The following is a 13392-nucleotide window of genomic DNA, read 5'->3' as shown; positions in this document are numbered from 1 at the left end:
TAATGCATGCCTAAGTGATGGCCATCTTGAAATAGTTTTTCTTTCATGTTAAGAAAAGGCATTCAAAGATGTCTGCCTCATGTGCAGCTGTATCCGTAGAGCTAATCTTAAAATGTTTATTTCAAAACCAAGGAAAAACCATTCTGAGATGGCCATTGCATAGGCTTGCGCATACCAAGCAGCTATCTTAACTTTTTCTGTTTTGAGAGAAAAGCATTTGAAGGTGGTTGGCATATGAGTGTGCATATGCAGTGCTCTTCTGAAAAAAAACATAGGAAAGCCAATAGGTATCATGGGTAAAACATACTGACTTTGCCAATCTTTGTTTGCATATTTTAATTAAAGTAGATTTGCACAATGCTGTCAACGTTTTGTAATAGCATGAAAAGGATGTTTGCTATCGCAATTGGGACTGCACACTGACTTTGAACACTTACCCTTTGAATGCAACATTGTTGAATTGTTATTTGTATTACTCATGACCAGCAATACCTTTTTATGGTGCTCAGTCTGTTTTTTTTATTTGATGCAGACATCAAAATGTGTTAGCCAACACACTACAGTGTTCATTTTAGTCATTGGTAGGTCTGAGAATGTGCACCATAATTATGGGCATAATGAAATGTTGTTGCAAACCTAATAAGGGAGTTGATGGAGTTCTTGTCCTATACTCCTTGGCAAGTTTCTAGCATACGTTCAATTAAAAAAAATAACTAATAGGTCCATTGTGATCAATATTTGACACTGTCCCTCTTCCAATCTTTTTGTCATAAGATGTTTCTAATTATTGAACATCATGAATTATTTTCCTTGTAGTGCTGGTATATTTTGTATAATATTTTGATGTCAGATGTTTTACAGAATGTTTTCCACATAATACAAATTTAGGGATTTCTTTTGTAGTGGGCATGAACTAAAATATATTTGTTTAAGAGCAAAACAGACCAATGCCACGGAGAAAGGATTTTGCAGTAAATAATTATTCTCGTCATGTTTTGATATTTTTAAAATGCACCGTATGGCGATCTCTTCTTTTGAGAAGAAATCCTTATTGCCTAAATAATACATTTAATTCTTGTATGTGAGGCTGTCAGGCTCTGTTTAGGGACACAGGGCAAAAAGAGGCTACAGGGCCCTAACCATGGTGGATGAAATCTTATGCTTCTAGTGTCCTGGGGCCAGCCCTACTACAGCTCCACAAACTGAGCCAGGTAAAACTGTGTCTGCATGCAATTATTAGGGTAGCAAGGGTAAGCAGTCACAGGCTTCTCAGAGAGGTAGTGTAGGAAGCAGGAGCTCAGAACTCAGGTCAACTAACAGTCACAATAACAATTTTCAGCCGAGTGCTTATCTTTTATGAAAAAAGAAAGTACTGTAAGTATGTGCTAGAAGTGCGTTCTACACAATTAAATGGACATGACATGAGGGTTGTAAACTAAGTTGTGTGTAACAGTAATGTGTTGTACCCAGTTCTTCCCATGATTCTCTTCATATCGCCCTTCCTCCCGCTGTAGTCGCGATAACACATTTACAGCCCACAACACACTGCGTTCTTTGGCAAAATTAGGCTGAGTTGCAGATCGCTTAATTACTCTCTTAGGTAAATTGTGCCACTTCAGTTTAATATTATTTTATTCTTTTTGGCAAAAGCATTACCAGGCATGACAGACTCTTCTGCATACTTTTAGTCTTGCATTTTAGCAGCTGGTTCTGGTAGTAGTTTGAGCTGAGCAGCGAATCAGACCAGCCCCTAACCGCAAGGCTGCCTTGTGCAGTCCATGCCAGCAGCCTAACAGGGATGACAGTTGTGAGGGTGTTGGAAAATGGGTTATTGGTAGGGCAGGTAGGTACCTACACCTAGCAACAAGCCACAAACCTCCACAAAAGTACAGTTAGGTCTCAGTAAATTAATCCCAGCTCTACCCTTGGTAGCTTGGCATCGAGCGTCAAGGCTTAACTTAGGAGACAAAGTGTAAAGCATTCAAATATCACAAAACAGTAATTAAATAAAACACAGGAAACAGTTTAAAAATCCAAAACCAATTTATAAAAATAGCTTATATTTTTATCTTTAAAATGACACAAAAACGATTAAAATCGGTTCAGGGGAACCGGAGATATGAATTTTTAAAGTATTATTATTTTCTAGCGCTTAGAAACAAAAAGCGCCAATCGGGTCATCTGGTTGCACCAGGACCGGGGCAAAGTCAAACTTTCAGGCCGACCGCGATGGAGCCCTGCTCGGCTACAAGTCGCGGGAGGCCTCGGTTAAAAAGTTACCTTCTGACTTAGTCTCTTTTTTGATGTTTTTCTTCCCCGGGACGAACCTGCCAGTTGGATCCGACCTCCTGGAGCCCTTGTCCGGATACGCGAAGTCGGTTTCCTCGGTGGTGATTTTTACCTTCGGACTTAGTCGTTTTTTCGAGATGAAAATCCTTCGACCGGGGTAAACCTGGATCTTGATCCGACGTCCGTGGAGCCCTTCTCGGATACGATGGCTGGAAGGTCCCGGTCAACTTTTTACGTTCGGACTTAGTCTCTTTTTTGGATGTTTTTCTTTACCGGGACGAACCACGAAGTCAGGCCGGGTCGCGGTTGAGGCAAGCCGGCTAGAATTTCCGCGTCGGGTCGGTCACTTTATGGAGCTTTTTTTCAAAAATTCTCCAATCTTTTCCAAACTTCTGGGGCTTCACCCAGATGTTCTTTTAAGGTTCTTTTGGGGTCCACAGCTCACCCCAAGGGTCCAGAAGTTCTGTGATGGGCCTTGGGAAGTGCGGACTTCAACTCCCAGAATGCACCTGGCGCAAACTCCTTTTTGGCCACTGGACAGTGGTCAGCTGGTCACTTTTTCAGGAGTTGGTGCAGGGGACTCTGGTTAGCAATTTTTCACCTGTAGCAAACAGGGAGTCCCTCCTTGAACCAGTGGAAGCCAGGCAAAGTCCTTCTTGTGGTGAAGCCCAAGTGTGCAGCTGGTGCAGTCTTTCTGAGTGCAGGGTCCAGGTGCAGGCCAGGGGTCCAGCAGGGCAGTCCTTCTTCTCCTTGTAGTTCTTTCTTCTTGAAATTTGGTGGGGATCTGAGGCGTGGGTGCAGGTCTGCCAGTTTTATCCTTGCTCCTGGGTGAAAAGCAGGGGGGCCCTGGTCCTCCAATCAGGGACAGGGTCGTCCCCCTGTGATGACCACTTCCTGGGAAGTGTGGCAAAAATCCATCCCAGAAGGCAACAGTCTCTAAAAATCCAAAATGGATGAATCTGATTTTTGGAGGAGAGATCTGGCTGAGCCCACCCACTGGTGTGGCTAAAAATCATAAACACACCCCTCTCCTGCCCTCTCCTAATCTAATCAAGGGGGCACCTAGCTGTCTGGGGTTGCAGGATGTGGGGGTGTTGCTGGGTGCTCCAGATGTCCTTCTCTGCCTTTGAAGACCAGTTTGGCAGCCCTCCCCCTTCCTGCCTCACCATCTGCTGAGGGGAGATTCTCTCCCCCAAGCACATTCCTTTGTGTGAAGTCAGGCCACTTCACACCTCATTAAAGTAGCCTGGCAGAAGCTGCTGCAGGCTGGCCAATCAGAGCACAGCAGCAAAAACAATGCAGAGCTGAAATTGGCAACTTTTTAGGTAAAGTCTAAACTTTTTACCTGCACTAGTTATATTAAATCCAACAACTGGAAGTTGTGGGATTTATTATAACAATCAATTTGATACCAAATTCTTGGTATGTAACACTTAAGGAGACTTTAAAATTTTAAATAAAGTCTGCCCATTCTAGCCTATGAAGGCCATTTACTTCAATGAGGGAAAAACGAATTTGGCTGTTTTTACCTCACCAGGGCTTATAAATCTATTTTTATAAAGTCCCTGCTTATAGTTACATGGCACCCAGCCCTAGGGGCACATAGGGCACACCTTAGGGGTGACTTATATGTAAAAATAAGGTAGTTTAAGACTTTGGAAGTACCTTTAATTCCAAAGTCGAATTTGCATATAACTTTAATTTAAAAGCAGCCAGCAAGGCAGGCTTGCTTTTAAAATGACACTGGGCACCTCAGCAATGCACCTAGGTGTGCACCACCTATGCTGTGGTCCCTAAACCTACATGCCCTACCATATACTAGGGACTTATAGGTAGGTTAACTTAGCCAATTATAATTAGCCTAATTTGCATATCCATTTTACACAGAGCACAGGCCCTGGGACTGGTTAGCAGTACCCAGGGCACCATCAGAGTCAGGAAAACACCAGCATAAAGTGGAAAATGGGGGCAAAAAGTTATGGGGCCTCTGCAATCAGCCCCAGTTTCTCACACAACCCCCCCCAGCCCACACGCCCAGGAGACTCAGCCCAACCCTGGGAGAGTCTTCCTGGCTTGTTAGGCGAGGAAGACAGTGAAGAAAACTGGCTGTCCCTTTGCAGGGCCTACTCTGCCTTATATCCTCCTGTCAGGGTCACTCCCTCTGGGTAGTGAAGCCATCCCAACAGTAAAAGGACCCAACTCAAACTGAAACTTCCCTCTAGGGGGGTCTTCCTCCTCTCTCTCTGCCAACTTGGGTAGTGAGGTGCCCACCTCCCCTACTCCTAACTTTGCTAGGGCAACACCTAGCTTACCCAAAGAAGTCACCCAACACTTGAGCAACCCCACCATGACCAATAGGGTCAGGGGGCCTACTTTGCTATTGGCCCTGGGGTCTGCCTCCCAGGCCAAGTACAGTGCTGCCAGGAAGGCTAGCACCCAGCAGAGGCTACTGACAGCTGTCAGTACCCAGAACCACACCCTAAGCTCTCCACTGACAGGTGGCTGAGCTGCTTTAGGGGCAACTTTGGGGTCCTGGCACCCCTCTTGCTGTCTAGAGTGGGGGGCTACCACCTCCTGTGGCAGACACCCTCCTTCCACTCTCCCTTCTGTCAGTGCAGGGGCAACACCTTGCATCTGGACAGCTGCCTGACTACTCAGGACTTCCTTGGGGTCAGGTGAGGCCTCACCAGTGCCAACTCTGGGCTCCCCCCTTACTGGGGCAGAAGGCCTTTGGCTCCCTGGAACTCTCTTTAAGAGTGGCCTACCCTTCCTTTTCTTCTTTCCTTTTCTTGGGGACCCCTGTCTCCTAACTGTAGGGACTGACTCCCCAGGACTTTGGGTTGGGGGGGCGCCCTGGGCGACCACCCCATCTGTGACCAGACTCTCCTCTGGGAGGTCATTGCCCAGGATACAATCTAGGGGGAGGTCAGCACTGACTACCACCCTAATCCAGTCAAGGATACCCTCCCTCTCTAGGGGCACTATGGCTACAGGTTTGGAGGTGACCTCCCCTGTGGCTATCCTGACTTTCTTTGTCTTTCCTGGGACATACATGTCTGGGGTCACTAACCGGTCACTCACTATAGTGTGACTGGCACCGGTGTCTCTCAGGCCAGTGGTAGGGATCCCATTCACTTGAATGTGGTGGAAGTGCCTACTCCCACCCTCAGGGATCACCAGCTTACCATCTGGTCCTGTCTCCCAGCACAATGCTAGGAGGACTTCATCATCTGAGGAATCCTCCTCTATGGCTACACTGGACAGCCCAGTGCTAACCACCTTCTTTGGACAGGCTGCATCTCCTCTGAAGTGACCTGTCTGCTGACAGTCAAAGCAAGCCCTACTGTCCAAGAGCTTTTTTAACCCTGGGTCTCCCTGTCTCTGCATGTCAGAGTGGGAGTGGGATTTACTCTCCTCCTTCTTAGGGTTCTGGGGTACAGAGGGAGTCTCTGTGGTGGGCTTACCACCTCCCTCCTTAGGTTTTTGGGGACCTGTCCCCCCCTTCTTGGAGTCTCCCCCCTGGGACTTGACAACCACCCTGGTTCTCAACCACTCATCAGCTGCCTCCCCTAGCTCTCTAGGGTTGGTCTGCTTAGAGTCCACTAGATGCTGGCGTAACCTTTCTTGGATACAATTGGTCAAGATGTGCTCTCTCATGATCAGATTGTATAACCCCTCATAAGTATTTACTTTGTTGCCAATAATCCAGCCCTCTAGTGCCTTTAGTGAGGTGTCCACAAAGTCAACCCAAGACTGGGTACTGACCTTCTGGGTGTCCCTGAACTTCATTCTATATTGCTCTGGGGTCAGACCAAACTTCTTGACTAAGCACCTCTTCATACTAGGGTATGAATCTGCCTCCTCCCCCCTTAAGGTCAGAAGCCTATCCCTCCCTGAGTTGGGGACCAACTCCCACAAAAGGGAACCCCAGTATTGAGGCCTAACCATTCTCATTTGGAGTGCCCTCTCAAAGGCCCCTAGCCACTTATCTATGTCATCCCCCTCTACATAAGCAGGAACTACCCCCTTGGGTAATCTGGGGCAAACTCCCCCACCCATGGACACCTCAGCTTCTTTATCGCTGCCTCCATCTTTTTTCTCTTTGTATGCCCACTTTTTCTTTTCTAGGGCCAGCTTCTCTGCTTCCAAAGCTATGTAGGCTAGCTGGGCTTCCAGCTCTCTTTCCCTGATGGATGGGTTCTCTCCTCCTGAAAGGACCCTCTTCCTACCACTAGCTTTGGGTCTGCCCCTAGTGACTGTATCCAGTGAGGACCGTTCCTCCTCTTCCTCACTTGGGGTCTGATGCCTTCCCTCCCCTGAGTGGTTAGAGTTAGCATCTTCCTCTTTTTCTTCCTCCTCTGGAGCTTCCTCTGTCTCTACCTCTTGGGCCTCAGCCCATGCTGTCAGGGATTTAATCAGGATTTGCTTCCTGAGATCAGTGGTTGCAGGCAACCCTCTCTCAATACACAACCCCCTAAGCTGGACTACTGTCAGTGTGGGTAGGCTAGCCAGATCAAGCTCCATGGTTCCCTAGTTTTGTGTCAACAAAAACTTTTTGCAAAAATTGGAAACAAGAATTTAGAAAAAATTACAAAAATTCAATAATTGAAATTAATCCAAATTAATTTTAAAAAAAAATTAAAATTAAAAATTAAAAACAATTTTTGCACTAGGACAATTTAAAGGATTTTTAATTTGTTTTATCTAAAACTGTAACGTGATATTGAACACAAGTACAGGATCCCGTCGCTGCTTCCAATTATGTTGGAAAATGGGTTATTGGTAGGGCAGGTAGGTACCTACACCTAGCAACAAGCCACAAACCTCCACAAAAGTACAGTTAGGTCTCAGTAAATTAATCCCAGCTCTACCCTTGGTAGCTTGGCATCGAGCGTCAAGGCTTAACTTAGGAGACAAAGTGTAAAGCATTCAAATATCACAAAACAGTAATTAAATAAAACACAGGAAACAGTTTAAAAATCCAAAACCAATTTATAAAAATAGCTTATATTTTTATCTTTAAAATGACACAAAAACGATTAAAATCGGTTCAGGGGAACCGGAGATATGAATTTTTAAAGTATTATTATTTTCTAGCGCTTAGAAACAAAAAGCGCCAATCGGGTCATCTGGTTGCACCAGGACCGGGGCAAAGTCAAACTTTCAGGCCGACCGCGATGGAGCCCTGCTCGGCTACAAGTCGCGGGAGGCCTCGGTTAAAAAGCTACCTTCTGACTTAGTCTCTTTTTTGATGTTTTTCTTCCCCGGGACGAACCTGCCAGTTGGATCCGACCTCCTGGAGCCCTTGTCCGGATACGCGAAGTCGGTTTCCTCGGTGGTGATTTTTACCTTCGGACTTAGTCGTTTTTTCGAGATGAAAATCCTTCGACCGGGGTAAACCTGGATCTTGATCCGACATCCGTGGAGCCCTTCTCGGATACGATGGCTGGAAGGTCCCGGTCAACTTTTTACGTTCGGACTTAGTCTCTTTTTTGGATGTTTTTCTTTACCGGGACGAACCACGAAGTCAGGCCGGGTCGCGGTTGAGGCAAGCCGGCTAGAATTTCCGCGTCGGGTCGGTCACTTTATGGAGCTTTTTTTCAAAAATTCTCCAATCTTTTCCAAACTTCTGGAGCTTCACCCAGATGTTCTTTTAAGGTTCTTTTGGGGTCCACAGCTCACCCCAAGGGTCCAGAAGTTCTGTGATGGTCCTTGGGAAGTGCGGACTTCAACTCCCAGAATGCACCTGGCGCAAACTCCTTTTTGGCCACTGGACAGTGGTCAGCTGGTCACTTTTTCAGGAGTTGGTGCAGGGGACTCTGGTTAGCAATTTTTCACCTGTAGCAAACAGGGAGTCCCTCCTTGAACCAGTGGAAGCCAGGCAAAGTCCTTCTTGTGGTGAAGCCCAAGTGTGCAGCTGGTGCAGTCTTTCTGAGTGCAGGGTCCAGGTGCAGGCCAGGGGTCCAGCAGGGCAGTCCTTCTTCTCCTTGTAGTTCTTTCTTCTTGAAATTTGGTGGGGATCTGAGGCGTGGGTGCAGGTCTGCCAGTTTTATCCTTGCTCCTGGGTGAAAAGCAGGGGGGCCCTGGTCCTCCAATCAGGGACAGGGTCGTCCCCCTGTGATGACCACTTCCTGGGAAGTGTGGCAAAAATCCATCCCAGAAGGCAACAGTCTCTAAAAATCCAAAATGGATGAATCTGATTTTTGGAGGAGAGATCTGGCTGAGCCCACCCACTGGTGTGGCTAAAAATCATAAACACACCCCTCTCCTGCCCTCTCCTAATCTAATCAAGGGGGCACCTAGCTGTCTGGGGTTGCAGGATGTGGGGGTGTTGCTGGGTGCTCCAGATGTCCTTCTCTGCCTTTGAAGACCAGTTTGGCAGCCCTCCCCCTTCCTGCCTCACCATCTGCTGAGGGGAGATTCTCTCCCCCAAGCACATTCCTTTGTGTGAAGTCAGGCCACTTCACACCTCATTAAAGTAGCCTGGCAGAAGCTGCTGCAGGCTGGCCAGTCAGAGCACAGCAGCAAAAACAATGCAGAGCTGAAATTGGCAACTTTTTAGGTAAAGTCTAAACTTTTTACCTGCACTAGTTATATTAAATCCAACAACTGGAAGTTGTGGGATTTATTATAACAATCAATTTGATACCAAATTCTTGGTATGTAACACTTAAGGAGACTTTAAAATTTTAAATAAAGTCTGCCCATTCTAGCCTATGAAGGCCATTTACTTCAATGAGGGAAAAACGAATTTGGCTGTTTTTACCTCACCAGGGCTTATAAATCTATTTTTATAAAGTCCCTGCTTATAGTTACATGGCACCCAGCCCTAGGGGCACATAGGGCACACCTTAGGGGTGACTTATATGTAAAAATAAGGTAGTTTAAGACTTTGGAAGTACCTTTAATTCCAAAGTCGAATTTGCATATAACTTTAATTTAAAAGCAGCCAGCAAGGCAGGCTTGCTTTTAAAATGACACTGGGCACCTCAGCAATGCACCTAGGTGTGCACCACCTATGCTGTGGTCCCTAAACCTACATGCCCTACCATATACTAGGGACTTATAGGTAGGTTAACTTAGCCAATTATAATTAGCCTAATTTGCATATCCATTTTACACAGAGCACAGGCCCTGGGACTGGTTAGCAGTACCCAGGGCACCATCAGAGTCAGGAAAACACCAGCATAAAGTGGAAAATGGGGGCAAAAAGTTATGGGGCCTCTGCAATCAGCCCCAGTTTCTCACAGAGGGTAATCAAAAAGGCAGGTCTGGGCACAACATCTCTCCTAAACTGGGGCAGCTCTCTATGCTACCTACAGACAGAAGTTGTGGTGTATCAGCTGCATCCTACAGGACAAATCTCTTGCAGTGGTGTCTTCTGTCAGTTGCATCCTCCAAGCCAATCCGTGCTTCTTATTTTTGCTGTGACCCAGCCTTCTATTGCAGCCTTATCAGCTGCAGCACAAGTCTCTCACTAACAGGGCTGGCTGGCGGGTGGCATGGAGTACTCATTCTGATACAGTCTGCTTGCAGCTTACACAGAAACTATGTAGAGCAACTAGGGTGGAGGAGGGGGACTCTTCATGACAAGTGTAATTTCTGGCTTTGTGCTGGGGACAAGTCAGCTTTTTCTGAGGACTCTTCACACTGGAGACATGCTGAGCTTCTCCTTGTGGAGAAAGCCCCTTTGTGAATCTCCAGCAATATTCTTTCCCTCTTGCAATGAATCACTTTACGCAGATCCTCAGCTCCTACAGCAGAAAGTGTAGACTTCCGATGATGTCAGCTCACCTCTGGGAGACCGGCTGTCAGGCAGACAACAGCCCTGGTTACACAGCAGCTCTCCGAGTACTCTATGGAGCACTCCCTTCCATTATCGAGAAGAACTTGGGACTGTATTACAGTGAAGTGGTTTGAATCTTACTGTTATGCACATTTTCCAGAAAGGTGATGCAGTCGTGGCTGCTAAAAGGAAGGGGTGAGGGAGTGGGGTAGCAGAGAGTGCAGGGGGGGCACTCAAATAAAAAATACACTTGCTTGCCCCTTTGCTCCAGCCACCTCGTCTTCTCTCCTCAACCAATCACAATGCTTCTTTCATGCCTTTACACAGCATGAAATCAGTGCTGCGATTGGCCTCGGTGGGAAGAAATGACGCTTAGAGAAAGAGTGGGGCACTGCGCTTGGTCTCCACCAGGTTGTAAAATACAGCTGGGTGGAGAGTTTCTAAGTGCACATGTCAGTTTGGCCACCCTTGGACGGCTGGTCAAACTGACATATGCACTTAGAAAAGCACATACCACTCCTCCTCCACTTGACGAAGGCAGATAAAATAAAGGGATAATAACATACTTTTATTATCCTTTTATTTTTCAGCTTTTTGTCAGTGGGGTGATGCTCCTCCACTTTAGCGGAGGGGCCGCCCTTGAGGTGATGTGGATCCACTGTCTAAGGTCTTAAAATGGGTTTGTGTTGGTTCTCTTTCAGATGTCATTTTCGATTTGCTATCCATACACGGCATTGCTCCAAAGTGATGGCTCTCACAGTAGATAGCAAGCAGGAATATCCAAAACAGGGGTACAATGAAGTATGAGACCTCTGCACCCGGCTGTCACCAGCTTCCTAAAGCAGCAATCAGAGGCAGATACAAAGGGTAGGTCCTACCTAGAATCACACCCCTCACCCATACCATCTTTCAAATGGCAGTACTAAAGAAGAAGTAATCAGCAGCCCTTCACTAAAAAGGCTATCTTGTCTCTATCCCCCATCACTTCAATGTCTGGATTTCCATCGTCCAGCTACAGGAACAGAGGCGATGTACTTCCACTGTTTTGAGGAAGCTGTCATCATGCTCCATCTTGTGCCATGCTGTTATCTGGGTCATCCAAAATGAATGCCACTGGCACATACATGTGCTATACACTCACTGCACATACATGCCCTCAACATGCACACAGTATGTTAGTGCAGAGTTCTGGGTTTCGCTTAACAGTGGATGTTTACATTATAGTGGTCAGTAGACAGTGCTCGTGCCCGCACAGAGAAAACGGTCCTGCCAGACTAAAGATTAAAAAAATATAGTACACTGCTAACACAGTTTTATGTGGTACATCCAAGGCAGAGACAGTATTCCACTGCAAGATTAGTGTTGTGCCAGGGCCAAAAAAAAAGTCAGGTTACCAGTTTCACATGGAGTTGGCTACTCAGGCTAAGGTACTTTTTGCTATCTACCATGCTGCGAGACATTCCTAACTGAACAGAGGCCCTGTGGATTAATTATGTGGTCCACAGCCGTGAATCTAATCTAACAGTGACCTGAGAAGAATTCTTAATTTCTTCCTTTCTACAGGCTCTACGGTTAGCCACGGCTTCAGGAAGTTAAAAAATTCAGGGTCCCTTTATGTAAGGTGTGGTTAGGTCATCTATCACAGTTATTGCACTAGATTCTGGTATTTGTGGCACTAGTGTTTCTATAAACAATCCAGTAACTCCCCAAAGAAAAAATAAATTTATCAATGAGCTTTACAGGCTTGGTATTTCGCAACTAAGAATCCTGAGGAAGAGTATGAACCAAGGAGGATCTCCAGTGACTCTCAGTATCTGTCACACATAAATAATGCTAAATAATGTTACAGGGCTTCTGAGCGAGAAGGGCCTGACACAAAAAATCACTGCATCACAGTAATCTTTCAGGCCTTCTAATTTTACTTTCTCTACCACAGGCAGATAATTTGAGACCACAAGGCAACCGCATCTGATGTAAACTGCAGGGAGGCAACTAGACAAGCCTAATTCACAGACATCAAACAAGAGGCGAACCATAATCCAAAACTTTGAGCGTAAGATTGGTCTTTCCTCTGAGAATCGGGCAGATACTAAATGTAGAAAACAGGCCTTGCCCTACTGTCATTTATACTTGCTATACAAATCTATCATTATACAAAATAACATGCAGTGACAAGTAAAGTCCTTATAAACAGTCATTTGTGAGTGAAGAAAATCACAATACTAGAAGGAAACAAGTATCCATCAGTGTACCTACTGTCTTGATGCTGTTAGCTTATAAATTCACCATATTTTGAAAAGGAAAGGTTTCAGATGCTCAGCCAACATCCTGGGACGGACTGGGACAGAAAGTAGTCTAAGGCACCATAACGAATGTGGCCCTTATTCGTAAATTAGAAGTTTCTAAAAAAGTTTACCATTTATGTGGAGTGGGACAGTTTTGAACTTGTAAAGGCGTGCTGTATAAGTGTTTTGCAAAATATGGAATCCTGACTAGACTTGATTCAAGCAATGTTTGTTTTACCATCAGGGAAATCAATAGTAAGGCCAGCCCAGCAGCCCAAACAGCATAAAAACGGCCTAAACACTGATATGTCAGAAAACTGTTCAGAAAACAGGGAATTTCATTACCATCTGCTAAGTCAACTTCACATGGTGAATACTGAATTATATTTTAACCTTTGCTGACATATGCCTTGTCTGGAACGTCAAAAATCTTTAAGACAACAGTGGGTAGAGAGACAGAGTCAGAAGTAAGAGTAAAAGTAGGCTGAGAGGTTTAGCTAACGAAACAGAATAGACAGAAAGTTAACTTTCCCAGGAGAGCCCTTGGCAATTACCCACCTTGCCCACACCTTAAAACGCCTCTGACTGCACTTCAGCTTTGAGTGCGCGGCACTCTGCTCGTGCCAAGACCAACACCCGACTCTCTGCCCCCGAGAAGACTGTGAAGAGGGTTCATTATATCTCCTGTTCCCCGCGTCAAAGAAACGCTTCTATACCTGGTCAGGCACCGCCCTTTCCCTTGCACGTCGCTGCCTCTCTGACCCAAGGAGGGAAGGCGGGCTCAGCTAAGCAAGCCACCTGCCCTGCCGCCCGCGACGCCGCCCCCTCCAAATCCTCCTGGTGCCTCTAAACTGTCGGTTTGAGAGGCAGCCTTTGTAAGTAACTGGAGAGGGCGCACTTGCCACACCCTCAATACATCTAACCTGTATTTAGCAATTGTTTTAGCTGTGTTTTGTTTAGGGAAACTGGGTAATCCCAGACCCGTGTGTGATTTGTAATAATCCCAGTGCCCTATATACAGCAACCACAGTT

General features: G+C 46.1%; 1 protein-coding gene across 3 annotated transcripts in view; it reads right to left on the bottom strand.

Annotated features, from left to right (window-relative positions):
• Nucleotides 1–13392, bottom strand: part of PPL (periplakin) — a 453724-nt gene that overhangs the window by 318981 nt on the left and 121351 nt on the right. The window contains exon 1 of one of the 3 annotated variants that reach the window (XM_069210695.1): nucleotides 12919–13042. The exons of the other annotated variants lie outside the window; for them this stretch is intronic. The gene's annotated coding sequence lies outside the window, so the exon portion shown is untranslated. Of the gene's footprint in view, nucleotides 1–12918; nucleotides 13043–13392 lie in introns of those variants that run through there. 3 annotated transcript variants of the gene reach the window in all.

The sequence above is a fragment of the Pleurodeles waltl genome, chromosome 10 (genome assembly GCF_031143425.1).
Source record: "Pleurodeles waltl isolate 20211129_DDA chromosome 10, aPleWal1.hap1.20221129, whole genome shotgun sequence".
NCBI classification, from domain to species: domain Eukaryota; kingdom Metazoa; phylum Chordata; class Amphibia; order Caudata; family Salamandridae; genus Pleurodeles; species Pleurodeles waltl.
The sequence above is the reverse complement of the archived record's forward strand: the minus strand, read 5'-3'. Positions and strand labels throughout refer to the sequence as shown.